Below are 10,558 nucleotides of genomic sequence, written 5' to 3'. Positions count from 1 at the left end.
GGATCCAGCATTGCCATGAGCTGTGGAGTAGATCACAGATGTGGCTCAGATCTGGCATGGCTATGGCTGTGGATGTGTCCAGCAGCTGTAGCTCTGCTTCCACCCCTAGCCTGTGAACCTCCATATGCCATGGGTTTAGACCTAAAAAGCTCCTCCCCCCACAAAAAGATTAATGTTTACATGCCTGTAACACAGGATTCATACTCAGCCCATGGTTCAAAGAGTCATTTTGTTCAACTTTCAAGTCATTAATGAAGAAATATACTTCATGAGGTTATAGCTGCCATAAATAGTGATTTCTGTAATGGATCTGAGCAAAGTCAATTGAAAACCTCTGGGAAGGAGTCACCATTCTAGATGCCATTAAGAAATTTGTGATTCATGGGAAGAGGTCCATTGTTAATATCCACAGAAGTTTGGAAGAAGTTGATTCCAACCCTATGGGTGATTTTGAAGAGTTTAAGACTTCAGTGGAAGAAGTTAACTGCAGATGTGATGGCAATAGCAAGAAAATAAGAAGTGGAGCCTGAAGATGTGACTGAATTCCTGCAATCTCATGATAGAACTTTATTTATTTTTTTAATTTTTATTGCTCAAATGAATTTATCACATCTGTAGTTGTATAATGATCATAACAATCTGATTTCACAGGATTTCTATCCTACAGCTCAGGCACATCCTCCTACCCCCCAAACTGTCTCCTCCGGAGACCCTAAGTTTTTCAATGTCTGTGAGTGAGCATCTGTTCTGCAAAGTTCACTCTGTCCTTTTTTTAGATCTCATGATAGAACTTTAAAGGATAAGGAGTTACATCTTATGGATGAGCAAAGTTACATCTTATGGATGAGCCCATTTCTTGAGATGGGCTCTACTCTTGGTAAAGATGCTGTAAAGATTTTTGAAATGGCAACAAAAGATTTAAAATACTACATAAACTTAGTTGATAAAGCAGCGTTTGAGAGGATTGATTTCAATTTTGCAAGAACTTTTACTATAGTAAAATGCTATCAAAGAGCATTGCATATGACAGAGAAATAGTTCATGAAAGGAACAATCAGTGCAGCAAACTTTATTGCTGTCATATTTTTAGAAATCACCAAGCCACTCCAGCCTTCAGCAGCCACCATCCTGATTAGTCTGCAGTTATCAACATTGAAGCAAGACCTTCCACCAGCAAAAGATTAGGACTTGATAAAGGCTCAGATGATGGTTAGCAATTTTTAGCAATAAAGTTTTTTTTTTTTTTTTTTTTAAGGGCAGCATCTGTAGCACGTGGAAGTTCCCAGGCTAAGGGTCGAATCAGAGCTACAGCTGCTGCCCTACACCACAGCCACAGTAGCACGGGTTCTGAGCCATGTCTGTGACCTACACCATAGCTCACAGCAATGCTAGATCGCCGACCCACTGAGCACAAGGCCAGGGCTCGAACCTGCATCCTTATGGATAGTAGTTAGATTCACTTTCACTGTGCCACAAATGGGAACTGCAAATATTTTAAAAATAAGGTATGTGCATTGTTTTTTAAGACAATGCGATCTCACACTTAACAGACTGCAATATACTGTAAATATAACTTTTATATGTACTGGAAACCAAAAAACTTGTGTGACTTGTTTTATTGCAGTATTCTCTTTATTGCGATGGTCTGGCACCTGACCCACAGTACTTCTGAGATATGCTGTAATTTATTGGTTACAGAGACCAACCCTTGTCCAGTGTAGGAGGAGACTATATAAGGGTGTGAATATTAGAAGGCAGGGATCATTTGGGACCATCTTGGACTCTGGCTCCCACAGCCTGAAACCCATCAGATGGTCTTCTTTTGAGGATGACAGAGAACTATACATTATCTTGAAAACTGGGGAAGTGAAAGAAACAAGCTTTTCCTATATGAACTGTAGCATTGGGTAACCAAAGTGTGGATGAATGGAGGATTCTTCTTATAAAATTTTTTCAGCTAATGAAAATGGTATGATAAAATTGGAAATGCTACCATATTGCAACCACCTATAATTTAAGGAACCAAGATATTAAACATGAAATGTTGTTGACAACGAAGAACAAAAATCAGACACTATGTCTCATTTGATGAAAGAATACAGCTTGCTAAAGTTTCATTTGAACCTGAGTCTGATCATGCCTGTGGATTCAGCTGTCAATTTCCGGAAGAGACAGGAGGAACGTGTGGAACCATACTGCATAATCAGAAAAATCCAGAGGGGGGAAAACTCTATAGGTCAGATGACCTGGGTTATTCAATAGAAAAATTGTAAGGAAAGAAAGGAATGGAGGGAAATCCTGTACAAGAGATATAAAAAAACCAACTTTTTAAAAAATGGGCAAGACTAACTGTAACAGCTAGGATGCATACTTGATTGATAAAATTATAAAGAAATGCAGGGAAGTTATGAAAGTCAGGATAGTGGAAGTAAATGACTATTCTAAAAGCCAACATAGTGGTTATTTTTAAAGAGGTGGCAACAGGCTGTAATTGAGATGGTGTACATGAAGAGGCTTCTGGTGGCTAGCAAAGTTTTATTTCTTGATCTGGTGTTAAGGTAAACAAAAATGTTTACCTTTTAATAATTTACTGAGATGTTAATTTGTTTAATGTGGTTTTTCTTTATCTGTATTTTATTTTATAGTAATAAGATACAAACAACATCTCTGAAGATAATATATTCATGTGATAAAGTATTCAAACAGTGGAAAAATTTATACAGTGAAAAATCAGTCTTCCCAATTCATCTACTAGTCCTTGAATTTTCTTACATAGAAGTATCTGTTGTCACCTGCTTTTGTATATCTGTTCAGAGAGATCTCATGCATATAAAATCACATATGTATGTGTATATGTATATATGTGTATATATATATATATATAAATACAAACGTATATAAAATGTCCTCTTATTTTAAAGGCATAAGTAGTAGAAAGAATACCATGCACATATTCTGATCTTTGTTTATTTCACTAAATGTTTTATTTTGTAGTTAAATAGCTCATAGTTGCAAACTGGATAAATATTAAAATAGACTCTTAAACAACATGGGGGTTAGGTGTGCTGATCTCCCTGCAGTCAAAAATCACTCATAAATTTTTTTTTCAGTCTTTTTATCTTTTTAGGGCTGCACCTGTGCATATGGAGGTTCCCAGGCTAGGGGTCTAGTTGGAGCTGCAGCTGCTGGCCTACACCAGAGCCACAGCAACGCCAGATCCTTAACCCACTGAGCAAGGCCAGGGATCGAACCTACGTCCTCATGGATGCTAGTTGGGTTCGCTAACCCCTGAGCCATGACGGGAACTCCAAAAAATCACATATAACTTTTGACTTCCCCCCAAAACCTAACTGGAAGCATTACCAATAACATTAACAGTCGAGAAAGACATATTTTGTCTTTTCTTACAATAAAGTAAGGTAGATAAAAAATGTTATTAAGATAATCATAAGGAGTTCCTGTTGTGGCTCAGTGATGATGAACCTGACTAGTATCTGTGAGGATGCAGGTTCAATTCCTGGCCCACTCTGTGTGTTAATGGGTTGGCGTTGCCGTGAGTTGTGGTGTAGGTTACAGTCATGGCTCGGATCTGGCATTGCTGTGGCTATGGCATAGGCCGGCAGCTGTAGCTCTGATTAAACCCCTAGCCTGGAAACTTCCATTTGCCATAGGTGCAGCCCTAATAAAAAAAAAAAAAGATAATCATAAGGAAGAGAAAATACATTTATAGTACTGTATCTATCAATACCATAAGTTTATGTTGTCTATTTACAAGATAAATTGTATGTCAGAACCTACATAAATATTGTATATGATAAAAAACACTGTAGATGTTATACATAGTACTAACATTAGACATCAAACATGAAAAGAAAATGTGAAAAATAAATTCATATTTATTTACAGGTAAAGTGATTCATGCATCGATAACAAAGAGGCAGCAATGTGATTCTTTATGGTAGCTTCTTGTAATAAATAAGATTGTTTCATGGTACACCACCCTATACAGTAATGAATAAATTGTTTTTGGCCTGTGATATTGCTATTGTATTCATAATACATTTTTGGAAACATTGTTACATTAAAAAAAATCACTTACCTGTACTAAGAGGCTGATATGCCAATTTCTCCAATTAAAGAGAGAGAGGCATACTGTATGATAATGTAATATTTTGAAAGCAACATTATAAAACAATAGGAAAGCTAACACATTATTAATTTTATATTAAATATCATTTTATGCCTGTGTAGGAATAGATTAGTATCTGAATATGTTTTATGTATTCATGACACACCATTTTCTTAAATTTTTCAATATTTTTAGGTCACATAGTTCACCTGTACATTTTTTCAAATTGTCAAAAATATCTTAAAAATTCCATTATATTTACTGGAAAAAAAAATCCACTACAAGTGAACCCATGCAATTCAAACCTATGTTGTTCAATGGTCAACTGTAAAAAGTTAATTCTTATTTCTAGGATACAGTGCATATATTTAAACCTGTAAATGGCAGTTTAAATCAAAGTAACTTTTCTAAGTAGGTACTGTATTAAGTCAGTAGATATGTTTATGATTTCTCAATGTGGAGATACTATTCCTACTGATTTTGAAGGTACCCATTTTTCATAGAGTTTAAAATTTTACCTGTCCATTTTTTTTTCACCCAATTTTTCAACTTAAACAAACCAGTTCACCCTTTGATTCAGACAAGATTACCTGGAGAAGGATGGATTCTGGAGTTAGCAAAGTGCTTCTTCAGCATTTCTCTTGGTGAACTTGCAGAAATTTTTATGGCAAGTGTTAAAACAACACGCCTGTGACTAACCTTTGTGCTTCTCAGCTGATAACTATCGGTTTATGGAGAAAACTAAGATTAAAGGAAACATGAGTACGGGCTTCTATACAGCCTTTAAACGCTAGTCTTGGACTAGTAAATATTTCCTAGGCACCAAATTATATTGTTAAAAAAACGCAAAACTTGGTCAGATGTTTTTACTATTTCTTTTTTCCTTTAATATTTTGCTTTTTTAGTCACTTAATTAGTATTTATTGAGTACCTACCATGCAGCTAGTGATGGGGTGCCATGGGGGTACCGAGGAAGGAAGTACAAAGAGCTTATGATCTTATGGGGATTCATAATATATATATATATATATATACACACATATGAACCACCCCTCAGATGTATTATGTACATATGAGTGTTTGTCTCAATGTATGTAAACGTATATAAATATAGCAGTGCACATGTAAATAGACATGTATGCTAAGCAGTGTGGCCCAGATCATTAGAAAGTAGGCAAGACACAGTATGGAAGCTTATGTGAAGGGAAAATAAGCCAAAGCAGTTGGAAGGTGCTGTGGATCTGATGGTCAGGCAAGACCGTGCTGCAGAAAGCTCTGGAGCTGAGTTTTTCTTTTGAAATAATTATAGACTCACAGGAAGTAGCAATAATAGTACATAGAGGTCCCATGTACCATTCTCTCAGCTTCCCCCAGTGGTAGCATCTACATAACTTGAGTACAATGCCCAGTTGTACTCAAGGCATATCCACATTGGGACAACCTATAACTCTTTTCCAGTTTTCACCAGTTTTACATGCACACACTTCCATGGAGCTTAGTTTTGATAAATGAGTTCAATAGACAAAGAGGAGGAATGAGGAAAAAAAAAAAACAACCTAGAGAAAAGCGAAGCCTTACAGGCAGTTACTCTGAAGAACAGTTCTCTTTCCTTATTCTTCTAACTCTTAGGCATCCCACATAACCCTTTGTAAATTAACCACAGTGGTTTCCTCACCAGGAGTTGGCTTGTTACCTCCTCTTCCAGGCATTTCTATTCTCTTATTCCAATGATCCGAACATAGGCAGTCTCCCTTCTAGAAATCATGTTTTCTGCAAGCTAGTTTGTAAAGCAGATTGAAACCCAGAACAGACTTTTTCATAGAAACAGGTACATAGATTATATATCCCCTGATGTATCTCTGGGTCTGTGTAGCTCAAAATGTAACTAATTTCTATAAAGAGCAGTACTGATCATTGCTGTAGGTGGTGGTTGTGGTGTGATTTCTGAGAGTTAGGGACGGGGATTCTCTGCTGTTAAATGGACTCCTATCTTAATCGTGGTTCTATTGCTACAAACTATCACTACTTGCAATGGGTAATATTAAAGGAAAATCTCCATATATATATTTTGGCTGCACCTATAGCATGTGGAAGTTCCCTGGGCAGCGGATCGAACCCATGCCACAGCAGCGACCCGAGCCTCTGCGTGACAGAACTGGATCCTTAACCTACTTCGCCACAAGAGAACTCCTTTGGTATTTTTAATTACACAAAATAAAATCTTTCCATGGAGTTCCCATTGTGGCACAGTGGAAATGAATCCAACAAGGAACCATGAGGTTGCGGGTTCAATCCCTGGCCTCGCTCAGGGGGTTAAGGCTCCAGTGTTGCCGTGAGCTGTGGTGTAGGTCTCAGACCTGGTTCGGATCTTGCGTTGCCGTGTTGTAGGCTGGCAGCTGTAGCTCCAGTTGGACCCCTAGCCTGGGAACTTCCATATACTGCGGGTGTGGCCCTAAAAAGACAAAAAGACAAAAAAAGGAGAAATCTTTCCTAACACAAGTATTTATCCACTTCACTAATAGTTCTATAAGAGATGACATAGGAAGTGCAGACAAAGAAGTGCAGATAAGGGTTCAGAGAAATACTGCACAGAGAGCTTCTTGAAGGAAATAGAGAGACAGTGGTTGTCTCTGAGCGGTAGATCTATCAGTGATTCATTCTTCACATTCTCTCTTTCTCACTCTCCACTGCCCCACTCTCTTTCTCGTGTACTTTTCCAAATTCTCCAAATTATCTTCAACTGGGATACATTACTTTTATTATCAGAAAAATTAGAATGCTGTGGAATGAAAGAGGTGTGTGCAGACTTTTGAAGCAGTTCCTAATATGGTTGGCAGGAGAGGAAGTGGAATATGGAGCAGTGTGCTTTACAAGGTAGAGGTGAGGCAATTTCTAGGTACAGTAACATCACTAGAAAGCTTCTGAGTGGGCACAGGCATGTACACAATTCAGAACTTTACAAAGGAGAGGCTTATGCTGAGAAGGAACAGATGCTTCTCTTTCTTTGGTTCCCCAAAGAGATACGAAGCCACCATTGATATCTTTGGGCAGGGCCCTGCCAGGGTCAAGAGAGGAGCCTGATTCCTCCTGGGCTGTAAATCCTTTAAGCCCTGGGTTTACACCTCAATTCTGGAAGAAGTTATACTGAAATTGAACATCCCTTAAGGCATGTTGATAAACATCTGGCTTTCCTAGTTCCTTTTTTTTTTTTCTCTCTTTTGCTTTTTTTTTTTAGGGCCATACTTGCAGCATATGGAAGTTCCCAGGCTAGGGGTTGAATGGGAGCCGCAGCTGCTGGCCTACATCACAGGCACAACAATGCCAGATTTGAGCTGTGTCTGCATCCTACACCACAGCTCATGGCAACAGGTCCTTAACCAGCTGATGGAGGCAGGGATCGAATCCGAGTCCTCATGACTACTAATTGGGGTTGTAACCTGCTGAGCTACAACGGAAACTCCTGGCTTTCCTAATTCTTAAACTAAATCTGCTAGCAGTAAGTGCTCATCCTCAACAGGCGAGAAAGAAGGGCAAGATAATATCTTCCTGAAGTACTTTTGATTTCCTGGGTAGTCCTGATACTGATTTGGGTCCCACAGTCATCACAGTCATATTCAGAGATCCTTTTCCATTTCTACACAGACCCTCAAACAGCAGTATTTGGACTTGGGTCTTTCCATATTTTCCTAGATGAGACTTTTAAGTCTATACATGCTTAGGCTATGCCCTTTAAATATGGTCTACAAGCCCACATGAGAATATTTGTCTTCTAATCTCTCCTTATCTCAATGATGAGTTCAATTATTTGCGGTCATCATCTGCATTAATGGTTTTTTATTTCCATTATGCTATTCCCACTTTGTAGAATATTGTACGAGAATATGATACATGTTTGATATGTCTAGATTTCCTTGTAGATACAGTCATGCTGGTCTAAGCATACTAATGCCATGAAAAGCTAAAATGCTTCAACTTGCTTATTCTTCACACTTTTTAAAAAGAGAATTCCTGAGTCCCATAAAACGGAGACACTTAGCAATTTGCATCTATTTCTTGATTACTTTAGGAGAGGGTAATTTGGAGCAAATATGATACTTTACTAAAGGGTAAAGATAATAGAGTTCCTACTTCAGTTTAACTGGGTTACATAAATATTTCTTGCATGCTGGCCCTAAACAAGGCTAGGTAATGCAAAAGTGAGAAAGAAGCAGTTCTATCTTTACAGATTATACAATCTAGTCAATGCAAAACAAAAATTAATGAAGGGTTTTAAAATGAATATCCCTTCTGTCATTGTACCAGAGAAGGTCTGTAATAATTAGAGATACCGAGGTGATTATGAGGTACCTCCTGGCTGAAGGGAAGTGGGTTATAGGAAGGGTCGTGGGTGGCAGGAGGGGTGGGATAACCATACAAACAGGGACACTTCTGAAGTTAAAAGAGGGTGTTACTAATATTTATGTTTATGCAAGAGGTAAAATATTAGGCTATTTTAAGTCAATAGGGAATTATAATGCCTCTCAAAAGATATATATATATATATATATATATATATATATATATATATATATATTTTTTTTTTTTTTTTTTTTTTCTTTTTAGGGCTGCACCCACAGCATATGGAAGTTCCCAGGCTAGGGTCAAATCATAGCTGCAGCAACTGGCCTTCACCATAGCCACAGCCATAGCAATGCTAGATTGCAGCTGCATCTGTGACCTACACTACAGCTCACAGCAATGCTGGATCCTTAACCCACTGAGCGAGGCCAGGGATAGAACACACTTCCTTATGGATGCTAGTCGGGTTTGTTACCACTGAGCCACAATGGGAACACCTCAAATATGGGATTTAGGAGAATTTTCATGAATCCAAAAGGTAAGGAAGTGTATTAGCCTGCTAGGGCTGCCATAAATGGGCGGCTTAAACAATGGAAATGTAATTATCTTGCAGTTATGGAAGTTAGAATTCCAGTATCCAAGTGTCAGCAGAGTTGGTTCCCTCTGAAGGGTGGGAGGGAAAGATCTATTCCAGGCCTCTTTCCTTGGCTTATAGAAGGTTGTCTTTTTCCTGTATCTTCACATCAACTCCCTTCTATGCATATCTCTATGTCCAAATTTCCCCTTTTTAAAAGGACACCAGTCATATTGGAGTCATATTGATCTCATTTATCTTGATTCACTCTTTAAAGACCCTATCTCCAGATACAGTAACATTCTGAAGTACTAGGGATTAGTACATTAACATATCTTTGTGGAGAGTGTGAGGCATGATTCAGCTAATAACAGGAAGGATGGTAGGAACTTGGCAAGACCACCAGAATTGAAGAGATGTTGCATCTGGATGTTTAGTGGGCACTATCTTCCTAGTACACATCATAATTAGGAGACAGTTCCATTACTGGGTTCAATAAGTTAAGGTAGCTGGGGGAAAATAAACAGAATGATGGATGATTAGAGAAGAAAAACTTTTGTTTGAGGAGATTTTTAGTGCAGCTCTTCTTTCCAGGTGGGCAATAAAGACTGGACGCTGGCGGTAGAGGGATGTTCAAGTGGCAGTTGGCTAGAGTGTATGAAGCTCTGGGAAGTGTGGGAGGTGCTGCAAATAGACTGGTCAATTTTTATCATATTAGTTGATAATTCTGTGCTGTGAGATCTGACTTTCTTATGAAAGTAAAGCCCTTGTTTCCTTTTTCCATCTCCACAGGGATTTTATGATTCATAGAATCATAAATAAGATGAATTTGGAGCTCTGTGGAGGAATGTCTTGAGTTAGTTCAAAATGTTTATAGCGACAAAAGTTTCGGGGCTTTGGACGTGTTCATGAAATTGCATACAAAACAGATCATTTCTACTTTCAAAATGGTATGCAGACAAAAAGTTAGGGAGAGGACTATACATTTTGTTTGGCTTACATGTTGTGGCTTTTGATAAAGGAAAATTAGGCCTTTACATGCTTGCAAAGTGAATTCTGTGCTTTTATGTCATTACCGTGAAAGGTCAATAAGAGAATTTATATATTATGATAAAATGTAGATTCCATGCTGAAATTCACATAGCATTATTTTTATTCTTATGTTTTTATGTTCTTTCTTATTAGCTTGATCTTCATAAGTATAGATAAAATTGTGGTACACACATTTCCTTGGCAAAGAAGAAATTGGCATATTAATGTTGCATGTTCAGTTAAATAGGTAGCGAAAATGAAATTATCCTAAACTATGTGGTTAATTAGCACCCAGTTTAGGAGTTTCCTGGGGTTCTAGTGGTTAGGACTCTGTGCTGTCACTGCTGTGACCCAGGTTCAATCACTGGTCTGGGAACTGAGATCCTACATCAAGCTGCTACTACATAATACCATGTCCCCCCCTCCCCTAAAAAAAGCACTAGGCTATTAATGTGATACATGAACCATAAAACAAACAAAAAATA

Source organism: Phacochoerus africanus, chromosome 2 (assembly GCF_016906955.1).
Source record: "Phacochoerus africanus isolate WHEZ1 chromosome 2, ROS_Pafr_v1, whole genome shotgun sequence".
Taxonomy (NCBI): domain Eukaryota; kingdom Metazoa; phylum Chordata; class Mammalia; order Artiodactyla; family Suidae; genus Phacochoerus; species Phacochoerus africanus.
This window is presented reverse-complemented; position numbering follows the sequence as displayed.